The sequence below is a fragment of the Capsicum annuum genome, chromosome 4 (genome assembly GCF_002878395.1).
Source record: "Capsicum annuum cultivar UCD-10X-F1 chromosome 4, UCD10Xv1.1, whole genome shotgun sequence".
Classification (NCBI taxonomy): domain Eukaryota; kingdom Viridiplantae; phylum Streptophyta; class Magnoliopsida; order Solanales; family Solanaceae; genus Capsicum; species Capsicum annuum.
The window spans coordinates 24959525-24966863 of NC_061114.1; positions in this window are offsets into that span (position 1 = coordinate 24959525).

Genomic DNA, 7339 nt, shown 5'->3' on the forward strand with positions numbered 1-7339 from the left:
CGAGTTCAAAAGGCTATTTTTGAAATGTCACATTCCCTGACTCTGAGCTGATGATAGCCTGATCTGAGGTCTATCTTAGAAAAGTAACTAGCTCCCTAAAGTTGGTCAAACGAATCATCGATTCTAGGAAGTGGATATTTATTCTTGGTGGTTACTTTGTTTAACTGATGGTAGTCAATACACATTCTGAGAGAACTGTCTTTCTTATGCATGAATAGAACTGGTGCGCCCCACTAGGAGATGCTGGGTCTAATGAATCCCTTATCTAGGAGACACTTCAACTGTTCTTTTAGTTTTTTGAGTTTAGCAGGAGCTATTCTATATGGCGGAATAGATATGGTCTGAGTGTCTAGAAGAAGGTCTATTCTGAAGTCGATTTCTCTTTTGGGAGGAACTCCGAGAAGATCTTCAGGGAACACATCTAGAAATTCCTGACTACTGAAACTGACTCAAGGGTTGAGTCTCTGAATTGAGTCTTTGACTCAAACAAGATGGTAAATGTACCCTTTGGATATATCATCTTCCTCGCTCTAAGGTACAAAATAAGCTGACCCCTAAGAGCTAAAGTACTACCCCTCCATTCAAGGACTGGTTTATTTGAGAATTAAAAATAAACTATTTTGTTTCTATAATCAACTGAGGCATAGCATGAGTCGAGCCAATCTATTCCAAGAATAACGTCAAAATTCATCATCTCTAACTCCATGAGATCAACTGAGGTAACTTTCTAAGATATTATGACCGAACAGTTCCTGTATACCTGCTTGGCTACAATGGAAACACCTACTGAGGTAGACACTGAAAAGGGCTCTGCTAGAGTTTTGGGATTGACTCTGAAATTGATGGCTATATATAAAGTTACTAAAGAAAGAAAATCTCCAAGGTCGAGTAAAGCATAAACATATAAGTGGAAGACCTGTAACGTACCAGTAACTACGTCAGGAGAATTTTCCTGATCTTGTTAGGACTGAAGAGCATATAATCTATTCAGGCATTGACTACTGGTAGCACTGGTAGTGGCACCTTGCTGGGTTAGGCAACCGAATGGAACTGATGACTGATTGGACTGGCTTTGTTGGCATAACTCCCTACCTTTTTGAGAAACTACCCGACACTCTCGAATCCGATGGCCTAACTTCCCACATTCGAAGCACATATCACTACCCGCTCTACACTCACCTTGATGGTGTTTGCCACATTTCTGACATAGAGGGTTTGTACGGTCACTGTTAACACTACCTTAGGACTTAAAAACTGGTGATCTATCCCTATTATCATTTTTGAATTTGGGTACTGGGGCATTGGCTGAAGAGGGTGCTGGGGTTGGAGACCTTTGATGAAATTGAGGACGGTTACGACCTTCTAGCCTTGGCAGGCTGAAATTAAAACTACCTATCCCAGCTCTCTTGTTTCCTCTCTCCCTCTCCTTAATATTTTGCTCCTTAATTTTTTTAGCATAGACCATCAACCTAGACAAGTCCATCTCCTTAATCATCATTGCGGTCCTATGCTCATTGACCACACTATATATGCTACATACAAACTTACTCATCTTGGACCTACTGTCAGCTACCACATGAGGAGCATATCTAGCTAACTGAGTACACTTGAGGGAATACTCCTTCAACCTCATGCTACCCTGCCTCAAGTTAATAAATTCTAACACCTTGGCCTCCCTCTACTCCAGTGGGAAGATTCTATCTAAGAAAGTTATAACAAACTCTTCCTATTCCACAGGCCCTGTATCAACACCCTATCAACCTTACACTACTTAAACCAAGTATGGGATACATCCTACAACTAATATACATCAAACTCAGCACTCTCACTAGATATCACCCCCATAATATCTGTTACCTTCTACACTATATGTAAGAATTCCTGTGGATCCTCTTTAGACTTAGATCTCTAGAAGGAAGGAGGATTTATTTGGGTGAAGTCCTAAATTCTGGCTACAGCAATATTGTCCACTGAGTTGGATGGAACAGCAGCTGGCCATTTATTTTGAGCTTCTACAGAGTTGGAAAGAGTGGTGAACAAAACCCTAAATTCTACGTGGAAGACATACTCGTCCAGAGGATCTGCCTGGACAGGCGGAGGTGCTGGCTGGTTTCCTTTTCCTCTTCTGTTATTCTTTTTGGGAGGCATGTTCTGTAATTGGTAGGAAGAAATGGATTATACTGAGAGTTTAACTTGAGCTTATGCTCACTCACACAATATGAATACTGAAATAAAGGGAAACTTTTCCTAAATGCCTTGTAGCCTCTTGCCCATAAGTGTGGCGTGCTACACACCCATGCACAAGACTCTACTTGATGTGACTTTTAGACTTTCTAGGATACTTTAAAATCTTAGGCTCTAATACTAAGTTTGTAACACCCCGAGAGTATACCTTGGGCGTCACACGGTGCTCATAGTCCTAAGGGATCACAAGCTAACCTATGAACTAGTACCTGCTGTGAGTACTGAATAACATAATCATAAATGCGGAAGAATAACTGATATGCCATAAGTTTTTAATATCTGAAACAAATACTGAATTATGAATATGAAAAAATAATTATCTGAGTCTAAATAAATACTAGAGTATGAGATAAAATGAATAACTAACTGACATGTCAACTGAAGTCTAAATACTGAATAACTGACTGTAAAGTCTGAAAGCCTCTAGACTGATTGTGAGTTGATAGGACTGGCCCCAACTAACTCCACTAACTACTGAGCTAAAGACTTGAAATAAAATAATTCATCCTCAAAATATAAGGACTCACCACTGCTACTTCTGAGGGTTTGAGAAGTCTAAGCACGATCCAGGAACTGGGCATCAAAACCTATGATATAATATATCATAGCTCAAAAGAAAAGTATGTGATCTGTACTTTGAATGTACTGGTATGCTAAATGAGGTAGGCTGAAATGCATGGTTTCATGAACAAGAATAATAACTGTCTGAATATACGTGTAAAATATAGAATACTAAATAGAGAGTATAAAATATATAGATACTAAAAATATATGAAATCGATAAATACTGTATGCATGAAAGTCTATAAATACTAAAGGTACGTGAAATCTGTAGATACTGGGATACATGACCAAGCATATAACATGAACTGAATAAAAATCTATAAACTAAAATACTGAGATAACTGATATCTATATGCTTTGGTCAAACAACACTAATACTGAATGTCTGAACTGATTACTGGACTAAGACTGTAACTGAGACTGAGACTATGACTGAGACTATGGGAGGTATCATCTAACCGACATTCCCCAATTTGAGCTAATTGGGGTCAAACTTGTAACCCAGTTGGAAGGGTGTTAATACTATGCCACGGGTACTAACGCTAGCTGTGTTGATCCACTATACTGACGTACTATCCCGAAGGACTAAGGGTGTCAAGCCTGAACTAACGAGTGACCCCTACGAGATAGTCAAGACTAAACTGACGGGTGACTTCTCATATCCTACGTTGTCTACGTAGTTATAAAGTTGAGGGACTACTACTAGTGACACTGCCTATCTGACGGGGAAGCCACAATCCCTACACTCACTTAATGCTAAATGCTACTACCAACTGAAAGACACTGAAATACTAGACTGTTCTGATAATGCTCATAATATAATCTAAAGTTATTTTGAAGATATTGAAATGATACTAAGTAAAAAGCTATCGTTTTCGGGTATTCAATACTCCCTGGACTCCAAAAAATAATAGTAAAATGACACTAAAGCTTGGAGGACATAGCATGAAGGCTTTTATTAAATACTTATTCTTGTAGGCATTTTATCAAAACTTATAGTTCATAGTTTAATCAAATCCTAGGAATGTTATGAAACTTGTAGTAATAGCATGGATTCAATATGAATAACACTAAATCATGATTTAATTCAATAAATGATAGCATTAAAACATGGAGAATTGATTGACAACAATAATTTTATTTATACATGGTGTAAAATCATGGTTCATGGAGATTCATAGGTGACATCATAATTAAAAATCAAAATAACTAGAAAAGATTATAAATTCCTAATTAAAATTAGGTACTTGGAATCCATGGGTGAAAGAAAACCATGAATGAACATTTAACATACCTGGATTAATGAGTTTGAGAGGATTGATGGTGAGTTCTTGAGATTTGGCCTTGAATTTGAGAGCTAAGGTTTTTGTGTTCTTGAAAAGAATGGATCCTTTTTTGAGGAATTTAAGAATAATGGGAAGATAATGCCCTACTAGGCTTTAATTTCGTGTTTAGGATGAGTTTAGGGATTATAAAAATGACCAAACAATCCTTTGGAAATTAAAAATGCGGAACTAGAAAATTGAAAATCCCGATTTGAGGCCCTGACGCGACGTGCCAGGATCGCGGAGCCTCACTGGAAATTGATGACTGGGAATGTGGCTGGTGTCACAACGTGGTGGTATCGCGTTTGCACCTTCGATGCGACCTGGAAACTTGACGCGATGCGGTACAATCGCATTGCTTTATTGGAAACTGACAATTGTGAATTAGGTCCTTGGCGCGACCTGCCAACAACACGATCCCTCATTGGAATTGGACTATTGAGAATTTGAAGCCCTCCACGATGTGGTGATATCACAGAGTCACACTGAAAATTGATAATTATCATTTAGACATACTCTGCGATGCGCTACTGGCCTGAATGATGGTGTTTAACGACTGAAACTTAAAATAGCCATAACTCTTCACCCGATTATCGAATTTGGGAAAATTTTGTATCGTTGAAAAGATAATTGAATTTTCTATATAATGGAAGTATATAAACTAAAAAATAATGAGTATTTTAAAAATTTATATATGAATACTCATGTATTAGGACTTAAATCATATTAGGGAAATACAGGGTATTATAATGGCTCCTAATAGGTGGGTTCCAGCTGACTGTGGCCATGGTGGTTCCATCTTGTTAGCATTTCCAGGAGTGGCTAACATGTTGTACTCAGTAGCTAGGGAGACTGCAAAGTAAGGGAAGATAGACATGTTTCTGCTGCTAAAGTTATTGTTATTTCGACAAAGCCAAATGACCCAAAGGCAATAGGGGAGAAAATTTCCCCAGTTAAGCCAACTGTTGAAGGATTTGACTTTGAGTTTCTTCCATTCCTTTTCCCAGTAGGAAGCACAGCAAGTAGTGAGAAGCTCCTTGGGTTTAAAAGTAGACTGGTGGACTAGCTTATCCCAGAAAAGGATGGCATTAGGGCATTTAAAGAAGATATGGTCAATGGTCTCTTCCTGATCTTGGCAGAGGTGGCATTAAGGGGGATTTGATAGGCTAATGTGGCTTAGAAATGCATCGGTGGGAAGCCTATTATGTAACATAAGCCAAAGGAAGGTTTTGATTTTGTTGGGAGTGTTTGTTCTCCATGCCAAAGAGAAACTTCTTTGGGTTTGTGCATGTTCCCTTGGTCCCTGAGGAGATTGTACATGCTGCCAGTATTAAAGAGACCATTGTTAGTAAGGTCCGAAGTGGGATTATCCTCTTGTAAATACCGGGGGAGTTCAAAGGAGAGTGAACTAAAATTTCAGCTACCATTATTGTAGAGGTTATAGATAGTAGTATTCAGGTCAGTGGTGATTAAGGGTCCATGGATGAGTCTTCTTATGCTACCTAAGTGAGGGATCCAGTTATCCAGGAGAAAATTAATCCTATTCCCGCTGTTGATACACCAGATTATGCCTTTAGAGTAGTCCCTCCATCCCTGCATGACATTTTTCAAGGTCCTAGTCATGGTAGTAGCACAACCATTCTGGTATTTGGTGGTGAGAACTCTTCCCTAGAAGCTGGTGGATTAAGTGAAGAGTCGCCAGGCCAGGTTAGCATGAAGGGCTATGTTTCTGGTTTCACTTACTCTTGTATATTTACTCTTTGTTACCTTTATACAATTTTATAGCATCGAACTATTAATTAAGTCTTGTTCCCATTGAACCAAGGACTAGTTTGGGAGTTGCCATTATCAGTGGTGGACCCAACTTTCGTATTGAAAAATTAAAATGCTTAATAAGTTAAAATTTGAATTTATGTATAAATATGTTAACTCAATTTTTTATTTTTATTTTTTTGTGTGTCTATATTTTTTCTTTTTCCGTGCATCTTTATTTGTCCATTTTTTTTATTTTGAGATGTCAAACAATACTTGTCTAGTTTATAAAATCAATGGATAATTTATCTATTTCTAACCAATTTACCCTTAGCATTAAGTATGATTCATTATTTAATGCATTTTCTAATATAAATTTATTATATTTAAAGGGTAATATGTTAAAATTATCCCTATTATTTACTATTTCTTAACTCCCTGTCAATATAAAAATGGATAAGTAAAAATGAATGAGAGGAATATATTTTAACACTCCTAAGATAAATTTTGGGTTCCGTTAATGTCCATCAATCATCATAGTACAAGTGTGTCTCCTGTTCAAAGTTAGGGACAAAGCAAAGTAGAATCGAGTGGTTCATCTGAACCTCCTTTAGTGGAAAATTATGTTGTTTAGACATGGCTAAAGTAACTTTTTTATATATCTATAATAGATGTTGAACTCCTTAAATTTCTTCTTATGTTAACTTCTTCATATTTTAAGCCCCCTTCATAAAAATTCTGACTCCGTCAGTACATTCTCACTATGACGATATGAATGATAAGGGGTTTTGGTATGAAGGATAAATAATAATAATCCTTGAATAAAATCTTAGATAATTTTATCCTACATTTAGTTAGGAGTATTAATTATTTCTTGTTATAAATTTATTTACATTATAGTGAATGTCTATTAAGATCTATCAAGATCTACTTTGATATCTATTAGGATTTGAAGCATCCGTCTTTTACTTAGACTAGGAGTAAATTTTCACTATAAATAGAGGGGTTTTGTTCATTGTATTTACAATCTTATGATCTCTCATCCCTCAAGAAAAGAAATAAGAATCACTCTCTCTATTCTCTGTACTCTTCTCTTCTTTATTGTTTTTACTTTATAACACGTTATCAACACAAAGTCTCTTACCAACTGAGATCTGTACGAAGTCTCTTATCAATTGAGATCTGTTCACCTGAGACTCTGCAAAACAAGGTGAGATTATTAATCTGAAGGATTAGTAATTCTTTATGTTATCTTTCTTTTGCTATTACTAATATAATTATTGTTGGATTTGAGGAAAAATTATTGGTTTGGAACCATTTATGTTTTAAATTCATTCCTCAAGAACAATATTATCAAAAGGGACGGTAATATTTGAGTTCAAGTCCCATCGATTTATGCCTAAGATGCCTTTATATGGATAAAATATTGAGTTTGAATCTCAATACACCATATT